At 54.2% G+C, this 19,929-nt stretch overlaps 1 protein-coding gene across 4 annotated transcripts in view; it reads right to left on the bottom strand.

Moving 5' to 3' along the window:
• The window catches only part of IL4R (interleukin 4 receptor), a 40,789-nt gene extending 23,202 nt beyond the window's left edge, over positions 1-17,587 (bottom strand). The window contains exon 1 of one of the 4 annotated variants that reach the window (XM_045459867.1): positions 17,442-17,587. The gene's annotated coding sequence lies outside the window, so the exon portion shown is untranslated. The remainder of the gene's footprint in view (positions 1-17,441) is intronic. The other 3 variants (XM_045459869.1, XM_045459870.1, XM_045459868.1) reach the window with 3 other exon arrangements.
• Between the last annotated feature and the right edge of the window lie 2,342 nt (positions 17,588-19,929).

Genomic DNA, 19,929 nt, shown 5'->3' on the forward strand with positions numbered 1-19,929 from the left:
CACAGGGGAGTGTCAGACAAATCTAACGGAGAAGTCTATAAAAGAACCAGCCTGTGGTTTTCCAAAAAATGCTGGGGGCGGGGGGGGGGGGGGGGACAAAAGGCAAGGAAAGTGCAGAAGAGCTGTTCTTTTTCAGTTGCCTGTCATCCTGAGAGCTGTCATTTGTCTTGTTCACTGCCAAGTTCCTGGTGCCTACGTTGGTGCCTGGCGTATAACAGCTGCTCAGTTAATGTTTGTGGAATAAAGTCATTTTGGACATGATGTGGGGCCTCTAATGGGCTCAGCACGGGTCTGGAAACCCTCCCCAGGGGCAACCTGGTATCTGTTCCAAGCCCCAACTCGCTTCCCTTCAAGAGTCACAGTGAAGAACAAGGAAGAAGGGGCGGGAGTGGAGTGGTGGACCCGTGACGCTGGTGTCCTCCACGAAGTCCTGGTGATGCTGCCTCTGACGAGTTCACACGGGGCCACAGCCTCCTATGGCAGAGATGGCAAAGGTGTCACTTTCGCCCCGATTTTGAATGAAGAGAAACAGAGAGGGCAAGACGTGCATACAAGGTCACACGGCAGCTATGGCAGCCCGGTTGCTATCTTTGATCTGTTTCAGAGGGCGTAACCCGATCGCCCCCCACCCCCAAAACACACACCCCAGCTGGCTTCGCAGGGACACGCACGTGCTGCGTTTCAGAAGTCACAGCCCAGGAGCGCTGACACAAGAGCCTCCCTGAATATCGCAAGGGATGAAGGACAGGGACGCAGACGAATAAAAGAATGAAAAAGAACAATTACCAAGTGCTCGGGTCAAGCCTAAAGCAAGAAGAAATTATCTCATGGCCACACTCTCAGTCATGGGATTCCTGACCCTCCGAGCCGGCAGGCAACCCCTGACCCAACTGTCAACCCAAATAGGGATGCCACGCACAGTGTATCCTCCCTCCGACAGGCTGCAGCCCCGCGTCCGTTTGCACTCCTCCACGCAGGACGCTCACCTCCAGCTCATGGCTGAGCAGAACTGAGACTGGAAACGGTTTCCTTAGATCGAGCCAAAGATTTGTGTAAACACAACCCCTCTTGTCAAGTGCTCACATTGTGCCTGGCACTTAGCTGAGTGCGTTAGGAACATTACCTTATTGAATCTGCCCAAGAGCCCTGCTACATGGGCGGTTACTTCTGCCTGAGGAAACTGAGGCCAAAGAGGTCAAATAGCTTGCCCGTCAGGTCCCACAGCTGGCAAGAGGGGAGCGCTAGAGTCAGAAGCCAGTCTATTGGCCTCTGAGCCCGAAGTTCATTCTGGCATTATCAGTGCCTTCACCTTCTCCCAGGACTGCAGAAAGGGCTCAACTGGGTGAATGAAATAAGCCAGGAAGAGCTGGCCCCCCTGCTTGCCAATTTCTTTCTTTCTTTCTTTTTAAAATGTTTTAATGTTTATTTGTTTTTGAAGGAAAGAGAGAGCGTGAGCAGGGGAGGGGCAGAGAGAGAAGGAGACACAGAATCTGAAGCAGGCTCCAGGCTCCTAGATGTCAGCACAGACCCAGACTCGGGGCTTGAACTCACAAGCCGCAAGATCACGACCTGAGATAAAGTTGGACGCTTAACCGACTGAGCCACCCAACGCCCCTGTCAATTTCTAACATCAACTGCCCAAGCGAAGAACCAGAAACAGCAGAAAAGACTCAGGGCTTTTGATGTCTACAAATGCCCCACGCGCCGAAGGTGAAGCAGCACCTTAAAAAAAAAAAAAAAAAAAAAAAAGACAGTGAAAGTCATATTAACAGAGATATGAAAGCCAGGACAAGGGAGGGGACAGTGCCCAACCACACCTGTGTATCCCTTTGGAAGAAACCCTGCTGATCTGAAGCTTGTCTAGAGGATGATTGATAACTGACACAGAGAGGGCTTGAAAATCCCAGAGGGCCTAGGAAGTTTTTGCCTAAAGGTTCTGCCCCCCTACACCCTATAGGCTCATGATTCACTTAACAAACATACAATATTTCCCACGTGCCAAGTTTCCCTGTGAACACAGCACTTTGATTAATTCATTCAATACTCAACACAGCCCTACGAAGTAGGTTATTCATTCTTTCCCCCATTTTTAGATGAGGCAACCAAAGCACAGAAGGAGTAAGTGACTTGTCTGAGGGTGCAGAGCCGTGGAGGTCACGAGATCTGAACAGGGGCCGTCAGGTTCGGGGGCCTCAGCTCCTAACCACTATCTCTGTCTGGAAGGCACAGTCCTTAATGTTTTGGAGATCACCGATCCGTCTGAATATGTGATGCAAACTCCAAACCCTCCTTCTCGAAAAGTGCACACGTTACATTTTGCATCCCATTTTAGGGGCTCACAGCTCCCCCACAGCCCAGGCTAAGGGCTCCAGGCCAAAGACCCCTCCTCTAGGCAATGAGTGGTTTTTAAGGGTCTTTGAATTAAATTTCTTTTAAGTTTATTTTGAGAGACAGAAACAGAGGGGGGTGGGCAGAGCATGAGTGGGGGAGGGGCAGAGAGAGAGGGAGACACAGAATCCGAAGCAGGCTCCAGGCTCTGAGCTGTCAGCACAGAGCTCGGCGCGGGGCTCGAAGTCACGGACCTCGAGATCATGACCTGAGCCAAAGTCAGACGCATAACTGACAGCCACCCAGGTGCCCCTTAAGGGTCTCTGAACAGGGTTGTGGCAAGATTTTCCAAAGGGCTAGTCTGGGGCTGAGAGAATGATGGGGCAGGGGCAGGGGCAGGGCGGGCGGCAAGGAGTTAGCAGTTACTGTAAACATGAGTCACCTCGTTTCTTCGCCACACTGCAGGCAGAATCATTTTTTTTTTAAGTTTATTTATTTTTGAGAGAGAGAGAGGGTGGGAGAGAGGCAGAGGGAGAGAGAGAGAGGGAAACACAGAATCCAAAGCGGGCTTCAGGCTCCGAGCTGTCAACACAGAGCCCGATGCGGGGCTCAAACCCACAAACCATGAGATCATGACCCGAGCCAAAGTCAGACGCTTAACCTGCTGAGCCCCCCTCAGGCGCCCCAGCAGAGTTAATTTCACCATCAGAAACCAGGCCATGAACTGCCTGATCAAGCCCTTCGTTAGCCTCTGGCTCCCAAAGGGTGTCTTCGCCCAGGGACAGGGATGCCTGGAGTTCATGGCCCATCCAAGAGGAGCATCTCTGACTCAGCATTCAACCCAAGCCCGGGAGTAAAAACAGCCAATCCAAAAGGGTACACCCTGTGTGATTCCATTTATGTAACATTCTTGAAATGACAAAATTATGGAAATGGAGAACAGATTCACAGGCGGCGGCGGGTAGGAAGGGAGGTCCATGTGGCTATAAAAGGCAACACGGGGCTCCTCGAGTCGCGGCTGCTGTGCTGGCGATACAAACCTGCACACGGGGTAAAACTCCTCAGAACCAAACACACGCAAATGGGTACAAGGAAAACAGGGGTGCTCAGTGGATCCCATCAATGTCAATATCCCGGTTAGGCTATTGTGTTTTGTGAGACGGCACTCTTGGGCAGAAACTGACTCTGTAATTTCTTACAACTGTGTGTGAGTCTACAATCACCTTAAAATAAGAAGTGTAAGAAAATGCAAAAACCAAAACCAAAACCAACCAAACAAAACCTTAAGCCCCCTGATGATCTGGCCCGGTACACATCCGCCGTTCCCTCCCACCCTGTCCCCGTCCCCCACGAGGCTTTGGTCCCACTGGCCTCCGAGCACCTTGACGCACTCCTAAGCCCTCTTCTCCCTCACAGCCTTTACACCCAGAAACCCTACCCACTGAGGGTGCCCCCCGTTAACTGCTCATCACAACACCCTGTTTATTTCTGTCCTACACTTATCACCATCTCTGTTCGTATCACTGAGGCTACACGTGTGAATGTTTATTTCAGAATGTAGCCGGCAAAGACTGAGAGATCTGACTGCAAAAATGTTTTCAACTTCCCCAGTTCAAAATGCACCACTAAAAAAAAAAAAAAAAAAAAAAAAAAAGCAGGATTCCTCGGGGGCTCAGGGCGTTGACTCCTGATTTCAGCTCAGGTCATGATCCCAGGACTGTGGGATCGAGCCCTGTGTTGGGGCTCCGTGCTGAGTGTGGAGCCTGCTTAAGATTCTCTCTCTCTCTCTCTGCCTCTACCTCTCTCCACCCTCCCCTCTCTCAGATTTAAAAAAAAATAAAAAATAAAAAAGCAAGCAAAGACTAGACAAAGATAGCAATCTACATTGTAGACAGCTAATGACCTTCGTATAAAGAGACCTTACAAATCAGTAAGACAAACATCCCTTTAAGAAAAACAGGCAAAGGGCATAAATTATTCACCCAAGAACTATTCCACGTTGGCAAAACATGAAACAGCCGCTCTCATTCTGCTGCTAGTTCGCAATGTTCTGAGTGTAGAGGATCACCCATAACATTTAAATTATTTGTCTATATATGTATTGTTTGTCCCCCCCTGCCCCACACACCCCATCAGAAGGCAAGCCCCATGAGGACAGAGCTTTATGGTCATTGTTTTGCCCCCAGGACCTGAATCGTGCCTGACACATACATAGTATATGCTCAATAAACATCTATTAAATGAGTGGCTAAAAATCAAGAATGACAGATTCTGTAATCTACTTTCAAACACGGGGTGCCGAGCTGTTGCTTATGATGATTGCTATGCATACACCTGTATAAGGCAGGCTGCCATTGAAACCCCCATTTTACACAGGAGGAGACAGAGGCACAGAGAAGTTACACAGTTAGGATTTGAACCCAGGCAGCCTCACTCCAGAAGCCACGTGCCTGACCACTTGTTTTTGCCGCCTCTTGAAATGCCATTCCTGCCACCCTGGGAATGCGGTGTTATGGCCCAAACTGAGGCCTAGAGACGGGCAAGTGACAAAACCAAGGTCAGGGAGGTAGGAAGCAGCACTTAGTGAAAGCCTGAGCCAGGAAGGGGTCAGAAGTGCTCTGAGTGGGAAAACCCTCCTGCTGGCAGTGAAATACACTTAACTCGCTCTTTCTGTTGGGGAGGAGGGGAGTGGAGAGTCTTGAAATGTCAAGGCCAGTGGCAGTCAGGCAGTGACCGGGCAGGCTCTTCCTGAGCCCAAAAGGGTTGCAAGGCCGCCCACACCGGCTCCTCTTTCCTCTCTTGACCGCAAACCGGCTCGAAGGGGGGCTGGACGGGCAGACAGGATGCAGCCAGTCCCATGAGGAGCGAACGCATGTGAAGAGGAAGCCAATGACAACAGGGGCTGACGGTGGCCTCCCTGGGGGGGGGAGCCACCGGCCCCTGAAACTCCACAGTCTTAAGCCAGCCTGGAGCTTCCTCTGGCCTCCGGGACAGCTAGGCCAGTCTGGCGGGGAGCCAGGGGCACACTTCTCCTCCCAGCGGTCGCCTTCCCAGAAGCGCTGCCCGGCAGAGGTTCCCGGAACCGGCAGCCGCGTCAGCAGCCCCGCCTGGCCGGCAAGGCGGGCCAGGCCAGGGCCCCAAGACTGAAAGCGGAGTGAGGGGTGACGGCAGGCTGCCTCCACTACTGCTGGAGGCAAGAACCCGCCACCTTGGCCAACGGAGCTCCCAGCCCTTGCCCGCGTGTATTCTCACGGCGGGTGTTACTAAGCGCCTACTACGTGCCGGCGACCGCAGACGCGGGAGAAGCCATTCATGCATTCGCTCATTCACTTCCTCCCTCTGACAAGTACTTGAGAAGATAAGTCACTGGAGGTTTTTGAGCAGAGATGTGACGCTATGAGACGTTTCAAGCCATCTCTCCGCTTATGTGGTCTGCAGGGCCCACGGGGTGAAGGGCAGAAGCAGGTACCGGTGAGGAGCCTCCTGTGCTGGTCCAGGCAGCAGGTGCCGGGAAGGGGCTGGATTCTAGATCTGTCGAGGGCACAGCCGACAGCATTTGCTGACCGCACAGACTTTGCCGAGAGAAGGGAGCCGTCAAAAAGGCTAGATCTGGTCTCGTCAGGATGCCACGCAGTGTGGGAGGGACCCATGCGGGAAGCAGGCCTGCAGAGGGGCTGTGGGAACAGCATCAGGAAAGGTACGACGAGGCTGTCTGTCGGCAGGCAGCCGTCAGGGAGGATCCACGCTGGTCCTTGAGGGTCAAGTGTCCCTAGAGGGACCCCCCAGGGGAGGGCAGGGGTGCCGTGTGCAGAGGGAGGAAGACCTTCCCACGCACGGGAGGCGCCGTGGACTCCGTGAGGGCGGGCCACGTCGCGTCCCCTGTAAGCAGAAGGCCAAGCCCGGCGGCCGGTGCAGGGTACCCCCTCAGCAAGCAACCCTGCGTCTTCCACCTTGTTCTTATTTCTCCACTTACACGGTGCTCCCCCAGTGCCAGCCACTGTTCTAGATGCTCTAAGTCCTCACTGTGAGGGGGTGACAATAATGAAGCCCATTTTTGATCCTGAGCAGTCTCGGGAGAAGGAAAGAGACGGGGGAAGGGACGAGTGACGAATGAGTGAAGAGCCAGGGAGGATGGAGGGCATGGCCCATCCCCCACCCCGCAAGATAGGCCGTGGGCTGCAGGGACGGACAGAAGGAGAGGTCAGTGGGGCCAGAAGACAACACTGCCAACCAGGCACAGTGCGTGATTCAGACCCCATCCTTCCCCAGTGCAACGGGGAGCCACTGAAGGCTGTTAGGCAGGGCAGGAGCAGGTGTACCTGCCAGAAAGTCCACTCCACCTTCGGTGTGGAGAAGGTTCAAGGCCGAGGTGGCTGGGCTGAGGGGCGTGCTGGGTGCTGCTGGAGACGAGGGGCAGACTCAGCCCTGCACGGGAGGTAAGGGTGGTGAACTTGCCGATGGCTGGCAGTGGGCGCCAGGAAGATCACGCGCCCCCCATGCCAGGGACACGGGGAGTCGAAGCAGGTGGTGGGGAGTGGGCATCCAGTCCGGGAGGCAATATATCCTTTTTTTTTTTTTTTTAATTTTTTTTAATGTTTATTTTTGAGACAGAGAAAGACACAGCATGAACGGGGGAGGGGCAGAGAGAGAGGGAGACACAGAATCCAAAACAGGCTCCAGGCTCCGAGCTGTCAGCACAGAGCCCGATGTGGGGCTCGAACTCACAAGGAGTGAGATCATGACCTGAGCTGAAGTCAGAGGCTACACTGACCGAGCCCCCCAGGCGCCCCACGGAGGCAATACATTCTACTGGCCTGGAGCTCAGAAGGTAGGCTTGGGCTGGAGACAGGCCTGAAGGTCATTAGCCGTGTCGGAACCCACGGGGTTGCACAGAGTTAGGGAAGGCCTTGTCTGAGGGGGACAGGAGAGGGTTGGAGACTGTGGACCTCCTTCACAGGACATGGCTGGGCCAGACCCGCTGGAGGGGGCACCATCTTGGGGACAGGCTGGCCACTTTATGGCAGTGGGGACACTCGTGCTGGCTGTCCCAAGCTGCCAGTGGGAACCCAGGGGAGGCTGGACCTCAGAAGGCCCTGGAGGCCCCAGGGAAGAGGCTGAGCCTACGGGCCCCGTGTCCAGATGCCACAGAATCAGGAACGGCAGCTGACCCCCGTCACTTGCAAGGCCATTTCTCTGTTTAGCACTTATCCCTTGAGGCTCACCACATGCACACACGTCCTGTACCTCGTCCAAGGGCCCCACCGGTACCCCAGCTCCCGCGGGACCCGAGGCTGTGTCCACCCTGTTCACTGCTGGGACCCCAGAGCCAATAATACACTGCTCGGCACACAGCAGAGGGGCCACGGGTATGTGCTGAGTGCAGGAGGGCCTGGACGGCCATCCCTCACGAAAGCAGGGACACAGCTCCACAAGCTGGAATTTTCCACCTCTCACAGCTAGATAAACACTGACCAATTCTGGCTCCGAATTTCCTTAAATACCTTAATGCAGGCACCGATCTTGGCCACCCCGGGGGAAGTGACTGCAGAATGCGGGTAATTGGGGCATTACCATGATTATGACATCTGGCCCCAAGATGCTGATTAGATTTTGCTGGTCTTAGGGACAGTCACGGCTCCCAGCGGGCCTGCTTCCCGAGGTCCGCAGAAGTCACCATGATTGCCCCTGTGTGTCCCCAGTTCCTCCAGCCATTAGAGGCCATGCCCTGGGCCCTTCTGCCCATGGGGGCCACCCCACCCCCCAAACTGACCGGCCACAGCCTTGGTCATAGCAGACTGTCGTGCACTTACAACTTCAGCAACTCATTTAACCCTAACAGCAACCCGAGGAACATGGCAGGTGCGGTGAGTATCATCCCCACGGCAGACACGGGGGAAACTGACACCCAGAGGCCCAGGAACCTGCCTAAGAACCGCAGAGAGAGGGAAGCCGAGGCTCAGAGGCGTTCAGGGATCATCCAAGGTGACCAGGCAGGAAGCGAGTGAGCTGGAACTTGGCTTCTGTCCCTGTTTGCCCAGCCCTCATCTGTGAACTTGTCTCAACAGTGACCAGGACTTTGCCCCCTGGGCAAAGCCACAGCCGGTAGGTAGCACGTCAGCACAGGCAGGATCTCCCTGTTCACTTTCTGCCTGCAGACAGGTGCTGGGGGCAGAGGTCGCTCCCTGGAGTCCATCCTGCTGTCCACCCTGCCCTGCGCCAATATTGTTCCTGGCACGGTGAGGGACACACGGACGCGTGGGGCCGCCCACGTGGGCAGCGACCTCAGAGCATCTGACACACAGAAGCATAACTCTGGGCCTAAGTGTGCAGGCCCCGCCCTGCCCGGCTGACAGGCCTAGGCAAGCAATCCTCTCAGAGCATCAGTCTCCTCGTCTGTGATGTGAGGACAGAACCACTTGCCTCGCTGGTCGCACAAGGGGACGGAGAGACCACAGCGGGCTGGAAGAGGCACTGGGGACAGCGTTGATGGAGCAGGTGGCAAAAGCCCATCTTCAAGCACCAAGGAAACGCTCCGAGACCCTGAGTAGCGACAGCTGCCATGACAACCGTGGTCAGGTCTCAGGGGCGCGAACTGAATGGAGGAAGCCGGGTTCCAAAGGGCAAAACTGATTCCATTTACATCAAGTTCCAAAGGAGAGAGCCCTTGATCCTGGGGTCAGAAGTCAGGGAAGTGTCTTTGGCGGGGCAGGCAGGAGGGAACCTTCTGGGGGGCCGGTCAAGCTGGGTTACACACGCAAGTGCACGCTTTGGGAAAATGCACGAAGCTGTGCACCGGCCTGCGTGTAAGCTCACTAAGGAGGAAAAGGCAAAAAGATGGGTGAACGGGTGTGCGATCCGGGCTGAGGGGGCACGGCCGCAAACGTCTCAGCCCATCCATGCTCAGGGCCACGAGGGTCCTCAAAGACCCCGCAGTCCACTCCCCAGCCTTTATAGGGGCCTCCGACTTCAGCCTACCTGCTTCGTCACTCACTATCTCGGTGGGGGGGGGGGGGTGTCGCACAGCTCACAGCCGCCTGCCCCAGACGACCCAGGTGTCTAAGGGATCACAGACCCAAGACCTCAATGGCACAGAAGGGAAAAGCCGCAGCGGGCAGGCACAGGCCCAGCCCTAAAGGGCAGCCGTCACTCTGTGTCAGCCGCTTTTTGCCACATCAGCGAAGGCCTGGGCACTGCTAGGTCTCCTGATTTTTCAAAAGAAGCTAGAAATCCAGATTTCTATGCATATTTTCCTGATTTTTAAACGTTGGAAAAGAGTTCCGTTTTCAAAAACCACACCACACATCTATGGTCTGTCTCCCTTTGGCTTCCGACGACCAGCTGGCATCATCTGGGGTGGGTGGGTGTCTTGAGACGCCCCCAACAAGAGGCAAGACGCCCCCCCAGCCTCCTGGTGCCCCGGCCCCACCCCCACCCCTGAAGGTGTAAGGTCGCTACCTTTCCCTCCCTTCTGTCCCTAGTTCCTCTTATTCATTATGGGATGTGGTTGTTATGGTGACGAGGAAGGGGTGGGGCTGGAGACCCAGCTTTGCCTGCTCTTTGGTGTCAAGGATCCTCCAAATTCTGCAAGCCCCCTGCCTTCCTCCTTCGTAGGGGAGGACGAAGAGCCCAAGAGCGGTCCTTACCAACCTTGCGCCCTCCCAGCGCTGCCCCCCACCCATCCCCAAATGTGCCCCAGACTCTCCTCTCAGTGCCCACCTCCTAAGCCACCCCCTTGGGACACTGCTACTCAAACCCCGCTCCTTCCTCAGCCCTTCCCTGCCTGTCCCTCTGTCCCATGAGCAGTGAGCTGCACCTTCTTCCAGACCAGAAGCCCCTCCAGGCCAGAGACTTGTCTTACTCGTGGATCTGTGAACAGCCCAGGCAGCCAACCAGGGGGGGCCACCGTGAAGTCGGCCTTCACCCTCAGGGCTCTGGCACGGTCCTCCCTCCTCCTCCCTCCCTCTCCGTCCCTCCCTCTTCTCACTGTCTGGAAAGCCGGCCCATATTCACACCCAGTGACTAACTCGTAGGGATGTAGGCAGCAACTTTTCTATTCTCCACTCTCATTATTTTTACAGAAACCCGAGAGGAGAGGCCAAGTGAGTCATGTCCCCATTTTACAGATGAGGCAATTAAGGTAAACAGGCAAAAGGACTTGCCCCAAATTATGCAGCAAGTGGGTTACAGAGCTGAGTCTGAGAGGTAATATATATGTGCGTGTATATATATATATATATATATATATATACACGCACATATATATATATAATTATTTTTAATTTATGTGGCTACAAGACTGTAGTCAAAGAAAATTCCTAGAAAAGTCCTTCAACTTTAGTGTTGAAGAAAAGAAGACAGAGAATTGGTCAAGAGACCAATGCGCATAAAGATAAGAGGTACGGGAATGAAGGAACACTGAATAAAATAAATTCAAGACAGCAAAGTATTAAAAGAGAGAAAGGTGGCTCTTTTATACTGATCCAAGGAGCAATTCACCAGAAGGAATAAATATCATGAACCCTTCTTCTATTCATGTTTTGTTTTTATACGCACTGAACAACACAGCTTTGAAAATAAAGCAAAAAAACAAGCAAGAAAAGGTCAAGGTGAAATGAGTAGATCCTTTATCAGAGCGGGAGATAAGTCAGAGAGAGAAAAACACACAAAAACATAGAAAACATGAGTGATGTAATTAGCAAAATTGATCTAAGAGCTCTATTTCTGAAACGTTACACCCACCTTGGGGAGCCTGGGTGGCTCAGTCGGTTGAGCCTCAGGCTCTGGATTTCAGCTCAGGTCATGACCTCATGGTTTGTGAGTTCAAGCCCCACATCGGGCTCTCTGTTGTCACTGCGGAGACTGCTTCAGATCTTTGGTCCCTCCCTCTCTCTCTCTCTCTGCCCCTCCCCCACTTGCACTCTCTCTCTTTCAAAAATAAATAAACATTAAAAACAAAACAAAAACCTCCACACCCACCAGAAAATATACATCCTTTCAAAGACAAGTGGAACATACAAAAGAAACTAACCAGAGAATCTTACAAAGATCTTCACAAATTCTCCATCATTGATTTCATAAAAGCCATAAATACTGACCATAATGCAACAAATTGAGACTCCAAGAATACAAGGATAACTTCAAAAAAAAATCCATTCATCTTTAAAAACGTTTGAAGTGCATAACACTTTTAATCAAAAGGGAAACTAAATTATTTTTGCATTGTGTCACAAGACCTGTGAAATGAAGCCAAAGGAGTACTCAAAGAAAAAAAAATTATAGCCTCTTAGCCTGAAGTAGATTTACTAGAAAACAAGAAAGACTAAAAAACAAGTGCTAGCCTCAAATAAGGAGTCTCATAACGGAATATACTTTGACAGACAGCAGCTCGTGCAGAAGAGAGATCTGGAGGTTTTAGCTGGCAAGCCCAATGTATGCTCCAAGCGGGATGTGGTCACTATAAAGTATGATTGCAGGTTGTATCAACAAAGATATGGGTCCAAATCCAAGGATGTGACAGTCTTCCTCCTCTGTGACTGGGCAGACACTGGGGGAAGCAATGGGTTTTATGTGAGACTTTGATGAATCTGTTCATGTCTAAAGCCAGGCTGAATTCTCTACAATTCCTTGAGTCAGGAAGAGCAGTTGAAAGGACTATACCTGTGTAGTCTGAATAAGAGAAATATTGGACTCAGGTTGGAGGGAGCTGGTTACTACCTCCAAGGGGGCAGAACCAGAGTCACAAAGTGAATGTCACCGGAAAGTTAGTTTGGCTAACTCTCAGGAAAGATTTCCTCCCAGTTAGAGCTGCCCAGCTACGAGCATCTGCCTTCCCGAAGGCCCGTGCTCTATGGCCAGGGGCAAGATCGTCAAGAGGCTAAGGCTCCAAGAGCCTGGAGGACTGCCCGTCCGGAGATCTAGTGTCTCCCCTCTCCAGAGAGATTCCGTTTCCTCTTTTGAAAAGGCAGAACGCTTTCCTGACTCCTTCAGGAAAACCTCAGGGCCCTGTGCTCCCCTCATTTCTGACCGTGAAACGTAGTTCTCTACTCCTTGGGCTGTATGGCTCAGAACAGCGGTTAAATGCATAGGCTCCCAGGTCAGCAGCCGTGGGTCTGAATCCAGACTCTGCCCCCTTGGAGCTGTGCCACCCAGATCGGCCACTTTCCCAGAGCCTCAGTTTCCTCCTCGGGGAAACGGGGCGGCGCCCACTCATCTACCCGTGTTCACCCAGTGCCGTGCCTGATCCTCACTGTGTGCTCTGTGCTGTGGTGGATGTCACACTCACGGTCACAGGCCGGGAACGTGCTCATTGGCAGAATGATCTGTACAACAATCTGCATGATGATCGAATCACCCGTAACACCAACCCGGGCCTGACCACATCCAGGTGTTTAAACACCGTGGTAAAGACTGCAGATGCTGGAGCTGCTGGGTTCACGGCCCTGCGCTGCCACCCGTGTGACCCTGGACAAGTTACTCAACTATTCAGTGCCTGTTTCTTCATCAGCAGAGTCTAGATAAGAGCAGTTCCTACTTGGGAAGGTTACTTTACAAGGTGAACAAGACACTGCAGGGATCTGGTTCCCGTTTTCCTCCCTGACCTATGCTCCTACCCCCTCGGTGTCTGGCTCATTTCCATACCACCACATCAGCTTCCTTGTGGGTCAGACGCACCAAGCCTGTTCCTACCTCAGGGCCTTTGCACCTGCTGTTCCTGCTGCTGGAATCACTCTCGGGATGTCCATGTGCCTTTTTACCTCAGGTCTCACCTCAAAAGTCACCTCCCTCGCTAGACTGTCAGCTCTAAGAGGGCTCTCGTTTCTGTGTCATTCACTGCTGTGTCCCCAGTCCCTAACACGTCTGCTGAGCCAGTGGAAGCCTGGTGCTGACCCTCAAGACGTGTGTGTACCTGTTACTTTCAGGTGTGTGGTTAGTCCCTTCATCAACCCGCTGCTCAGAACTACAGTCCTTCCGCTAATATTAGGAAGGGTTACACCAAACCCAGGAGGCCACGCTCTCTTCCCCTCACACGGACCCACTTCCTTCCTCTGTCCCTGGAGGAGGGAGGAGGGAGGAGGGAGGACTCAGATGCCCGCCCCGCTGCTGATCCTCTCCAGCCGGCTGGCACCCGGGCCTGCTTGAGACATGTCCCAGAATCTCTAAAGCAAACTCGGAAATGCCACACGGGCCCCCGTGGGTGAGAATGAGTCAGTCAGAGCCAAACCCGAAATCTCAGACTCACGGCCGCATCTTGGAAAGGCAAGGACATGCGAGTTTAGACAGAACTGCGCGCCCAGAGCCAGGGACAAGCAGCGGGCCAGGAGGCGGGGTTGGTGGGGTGGATGAGACCTTCCCTGCGGGTTCCCTACCCTCCCCGCCCCCGGCCCATTCTTCCCTGGGGCCTCTGCCCCACATCATCCTAAACGTGGCTCCTCAGGAGAGGCTCCCGCAAAGTCCACCCTCCCCCGGCTTTCGTTTTCCTCCCCGGTCCTGACGGGGTCCTGAAGGTCCCTGTCCTCTTGTGTGAAATCCCGGGGGACCAGGCATGTCTCAGAAGTCACAGTAATTCAGATTATAGACAGGTCATTGAGGATAAAATCCCACCAGGCATAACCACCCACCCTGCCTCCCTCCCCCATGGGTCCAGCACTTCCCCCTCCCTCCCCCCAATCGCTCACGTCAATTTCTCAGCCTCCCCCCCCCACCCCATCGCTCACATCAATTTCTCAACATAAGCGTTGGCATCCAGGGGGATTAACAAACATACCAAAGAACCCCCTGATTAGTTCCCCTCGGTTCTTGCTTCCAACTGAATGATGGAAAACCTTGTCGGTTTTCAGAACTTGCAGAGTTCAGAATTAGCAATAAGGGTGATAGATGTGAATGTGTTTGCTTAGTTGTGTATCGCTCGTCTTCAAACTAGAATTTAAACCCTAGGAGAGCAAGGACTTTGTCCAATACTCTGTCAGTAGCTCCTGGAACATATAGGTGCTTGATGAATATTTGAAGACATGAATGAGCTAGCCAGGTGCTGGATATGGAGAAGCGATTGTCCTAACTAAGAAGAGAAACCACCATCACTGAGCCGTGGGCAAGGTGCCTGTAAAAACTATGCCCTGAACACCCCCCAATACCCATTTTCGTGACAAGCAAACCGAGGCTCGCAGAGGTTAAGCAAGTGCCTCATGATCACACAGATAGGAAATAGCAAGGTCAGATCTGAACCTGGGGCCCCTGTCTGCAAGCCTGTGTCCTTCTCTCTGCCTCCTGCTCAGAGAAACAGAATGACTTGATGGCAGTCAGAAAACAGGGAGACAGCCCTGTGTGACGCTGGTTGCCCTGGCCTCTGCAAGAGCCTTCAGTCTCCCCTGGGCTTCCTGTCCACAGTCTTGCAAAGGGCAAGTTCATACACAGCCAGGCGAGCCACTGGCCTGTCTTGTAGCCTAGCCAAGGGAATTCTGGCCAAACGTGACTGGGCATGTGGAACGCTCAGAAAGATGTCCCTCTTGCTAACCTCAGCAAACTGACATAGCAGGAGAGAACTCAGGCTGGGGAGAAAGGCAGATTCAAATCCTTCCCTGTGGCCCCTAGATAACATGGCCTTAGGCAAGGCCACTGCACACATCTCTGGGTCTCAGTTTCCTCCCTGGCAAAATGGATCGATTCGATCCCATCCAATGGGGTTCCTTTATTTATTTAACAAATACATAGTGCTCAGTCAGTACCAGGCACTGTTCTGGAGGCTCGACATGTATCCGTTCACTTAATCGTTGCTACAATGGTATAAAGCAGTCACTGCAATTTCATAAACGGGGAGACTGAGGTCCTGAGAAATTAGTAAATTGGAAATCCAGCATTTGAACCTCGGCAACCTGGCTCCAGAGTCCATGCTCGTCACCTCCACGCTATACTTCCTAACGGGTAAAAACAGTCATGAACATTTGTTGTGGATGTACGACGTTTTGGAAACTGTTAAGTATCTTATAAAACATGATGCCCTTAGCCTTCGTGAAAGCCCAGCTTGACACATGTGAAGCACCCCGGGGGGCTCTGTCCCTGCCTCCCTTGCAGGTGCCATCAAAGGCAGCTGAGGGCAGAGGGCAGCACCTCCATTCTGGGGGGTAGGGGAGTAGGGGTGGAGGGAGAGGACGGGTCCAGGACAGGCCCTCTCCTCACTTCTCCCACAGTGCATTTCAGCTGCGATGCTAAATCAGAGCATCTGGAAACTGGCTGCCTTAGGGGACCACCTCCCTGGCCCTGCTGTGTGGTACAAAACACATCAGTTACTGAGCTGCTGCCCGGAATGTGGAAATCTTCAGGTGATCCCAGATCTGCTGGTAACTGGGCGTGTGGTAACCAGAGTGCCTGACTCACAAGTGGTTTTCCCTCCCTGCTGCCTTCCCAAGGCCTCCCTCCAGCCTTGGCTTCAGGGATCCGGGGGCACCCAGGAATCTGCGTTGTGATTTTTATGGCTCGGGCTGAGGTGAAGTGCACTGGGCCACACTCCAGCGTGGCATTCAAGGCCTTCCACAACGTGGCCAGACGCACCTTCCCATCCCTGTCTGGCTGCCTCCCCCTCCCCCAGCACCTCTCCCTCAGGCCTCTCCCAGCTGCTCCCAGCTGCTCCCAGTGTTCAGCATGCCTTTCCCTCCCATTCTCCCCGCAGCCAAGCTCCCCCACCCCTCTTCCAAGGCTGGCTCAGGGGTCCCCGCTCCATGAAGCCTGTCCCTGCCAGGTGATCACCCCTACTTGCGCGAGCCCCCCCCCCCCCGAAAGGCAAACACCAGTGCTATTTAGAGCAGTGTCCTGTAGAAGCCCAGCAGGTGCTGATTAATGAATGGATGGCTGAGGGAGGTTGCCCCCCCCCCAACCCCTTGCTCCCTGCCAACACCACAGCATCCACATCTGTAACTGCTGGGCAGGTGAGCTGCTCTTGAGGGGTCTTTGCAGGACTCTGGAATCCCCTGACCTTGGGGGGGACACCCTGGACAGAGGTACACCTCACTCTCAGTTTCCCCATCGGACTTTAGGATTGTAATCAAGGCACTGATGTCCCAGAAAATGCCCAGGCTTCTAAAAGGCCACTCTTAGGGAAGGAGCAGCAGGGGTGGAACCTGGAAGGCAGCTGGGGAAGAGCAGAGGCTAGGACCCCACTGGGATGAGTGCTGGCAGGGGAGCCATCCGCAAATCCCAGCAGCAGGACCACTGAGGGTTGCTTGGTCCCCAGTCTTGCTTGATATAAGAAATCCAGATGTTGTGGGTTTTTAAAACTCCTAGATTTACTGACTCGGAACCTCACTGAAGACAGGCCGGGAATCTGCCTTTTAATAAAATCCCTTGGATAATTCGTTTATGGGGTAGTTTGACAAATATTGCCGACGGGTGGACCACGACAGGCTCTGGCGTCAGAACCGCCTGGGTTCGAATCCTGCCGCACCCTTTCCAGGCAGTTGTCCACCTCGGGCAAGTCATTTAAATTGCCTGTGCCACACAGCGTCCTCCTCTGAAAAACGGACGGACACACGGCACCGACCAGAACAGTTATTTTGCGATTTAACTCAGAATACGTTCAATGCTCAGGACAGAATCTGTACAAAATGAGTCCAGTTAAATGACCGCTATTGTTACGGGGTCTACCCAACATTCAAGTAAGGAGAACAAGGAGTCGACAGGGCCGCGTTTCCCCAGATGCCTCGACCGGGTAACCAAGTTCAGTTTTCGGAACTCCCCCTCCCCCCCTCCGCCCCAATCCTCACCCATTTCCTGCGCGCGGGATAGGGGGTGATCGCTGGGACACTGGCGCTGCATGGCCCGAGCCCCGCCTCACCCCACGCTCACGACGGCCCCGGGTCCCCGAGGGGCCGTCCCCGCTGGCGTCTCCGGGCCAGCACGAGTTTGGGGGGCGCGCCGGGGTCCCCGCTCCGCGCGTCCGCCGCCCCCGGGGGCGCCCGGGCCGAGCCGGCCGCCGCTCGGGGCGCGGGGAGGAGCGGGCTCCGGGCGACCCCCGACGGGGTCCGGTCGGCCCGGGGGTCCCCGTCGCCTGGAACCCCGCCGGCGGCCGAGCCCGTCCCCGGCCGGTCCCCCGTCTCCGCCGCGCGCATGGGCCCGCGTCCTACCTGCGCGCCCCGGGTCCATTCGCCGCGCCGGCGCCCGAGCGGGATGTGGGGGACCCCCGGTCGGCCAGTCCTGCCCGCGCCGCGCGGGGCTTTCCTGGGCGCGCGAGCCGGCCCGCCCCGGCTTCCTGCGCCCCGCCCCTCCGCAGGCCCCGCCCCGTGCCTCCCGGCCGCCCACTGTCTGGGCCTGGCTCCCGGGCCCGCCTCCTCCCCCGCGCGGCCTCTCCCGCCAGAACCCCGCAGTGCTTCCCCCTGGCTCTCCGAATGACGCCCCGGCTCCGGCCCCCAGCCTCGCGTTGCAGAGGGGCAGGTGCATGTGGGGCTGCAGCGTTGGGCGGCTTTCATCCCTCTCCCCTTCCCAGCGGCCCAGCTTCTGCGAGGTGCCCCTGTGCGTTTGTTCCTTCAGCGTTTACTGAGCGCCTGCCCTATGCCGGCGGCCCGAAGAATTTAGATAGTGAAACAACTCTTCTGGCAATAGCTGGTAAGATCTGGCAGGCTCTGTTGTGAGGCACTGCATGTAGTAATTTATTTAACTCTCACAACTACCCTAGGAGGGAGCTCTATTACTATCGCTCGTTTTATGGAGGGGGAAACTGAGGCACACAGGGGAAACTTGGTGAGAAGCGTGCAGCAGGTGTGGGATTTGAGCCCAGGCTCCGTAGACCACTAACCACTGGACACCATAAAAACCCCAATGGAGCCAAGCAGTAGGGAAGAATGCTAAGAGAATAAAATATTTCAGGTGACAAGAGGTCCGGAGAAGAAAATAAAGCAGAGAGGGACCTATTAGGCCAGTCGGGGTCGGTGGTTGAAAGGTGTCCCTGATGAAGACACGTTTGAGCTGATCCTGAACAGAATATGGGGGAAGACTAGTTCAGGGAGAGAAAACGGCAAGTGCAAAGGCCCTGGGGTGGCATGTTGGAGTAATTGTCTGAAGGCTAGCTTGGCTGGAGAGGCTTGAGGAAGGGAAAATGGAAGGAGGTGAGGTAAGAGGATGTGCTCACTCCGGCTGCGAAGTGCTGGAGACCCAGAGGGTAATTTGACCCCATCTTAGGCTCAAGGAGCTCCTGGTCTTAGAGTAGAGGCAGAATCCTCACAGCCAAGGACAGCCCGATGGGCTTGCTGTGGTGGAGGGTGAGCCAGGGAAGCAGAGAAGCCTCTGGGAGGGGACACAGTACTTCAATTCTCTTTCGTTATTTTTCATGCACTTATTTTTTTCTCGGCCCTACTGTGTGCCTAAGCCTGTGACAAGTGCTGAGGACACAGATCTGGAGATAACGAAATAAATATGGACCCTGCTTACTGAGACCTTACAGTTCAAGTATATGACAGTAGACAGTTTGGGGGGAGTCAAGGGTGGCTTCCTGGAGGACATGGCCTCTGACGGTCTCTCCAAAGATCAGTGCAGAAAAGGGAGGGAAAGGGGAAAGGCATTCAGGCAGAGGGGATGGGGCGAGCAAATACCTAGAGGTGAGAAAAGCTACAATAATTTAGCATGTATGTATTAATGCCTCCATGTGCCAGGGCCTGCGCTGGGGGCAGGAGAGAGTGAGAAATACCCATCCGCTGCTTTCTTCACCCTGGGGGTCAGGCGGGAGCCCTGACAAGTAACAAACGCAAGCAGTTGTGTGTAATGAACACTGGATGGGGACAGCCAGGGCAGCCAGGGAGAGAGGCCTCAGCAAGAGCCAGGAAGCTTGGCCAGACAAGCTGTGAATTCCAACAGGAATTCAGGTCAGATGGGAATTCTGCATTTCTTTTTTTTTTTTATGTTTTTATTTATTTATTTTGAGAGAGAGAGACAGAGCATGAGCAGGGGAGGGGCAGAGAGAGAGAATCCCAAGCAGGCTCTGCGCTGAGCCCGACACGGGACTCGATCTCGTGAACCGTAAGATCACGACCTGAGCCGAAATCAAGAGTTGGACGCTTACCCGAGTTAGTCACCCAGGCGCCAGGGAATTCTGCATTTCACGTGAAATCCGCCAAGAGCAATGGCGGGGGGGGGGGGGGGGTTGGGGGCAGGTAGAGGCATTGCTTCACTGACACAGGTTTGTTCCTGCCTAGAAAAGCTTGCACGCACGTTCACACCCACCCTCACACCCACTCACTCACATTCTCCAAACACGTTCACGTGCATACATTCACACTCACGTACTCACACATCCACTCGCACACCTGCACACATTCATACCCTTCCACGTACACTCACTCACCCACCCATATGTTCACACTGACTCACGCTCATCCACACACGCCACGTGTTCACAGGGGTGCACACTCATACGGCCACACCCATTCACACCCACACCCAGGGACTCAAACTCATATACAGCTGACCCTTGAATGACATGGGGGGTTAGGGGTGCAGACCCCGGGGCAGTAGAAAATCCACATGCAACTTTGACTCCCCAAAAACGTAACTCCTGATAGCCTACTGTTGACCAAAGCCTTACAGATAACACAGTTGATTAAACCATATTTTCCATGTTGT

The sequence above is a fragment of the Leopardus geoffroyi genome, chromosome E3 (assembly GCF_018350155.1).
Source record: "Leopardus geoffroyi isolate Oge1 chromosome E3, O.geoffroyi_Oge1_pat1.0, whole genome shotgun sequence".
Lineage (NCBI taxonomy): Eukaryota > Metazoa > Chordata > Mammalia > Carnivora > Felidae > Leopardus > Leopardus geoffroyi.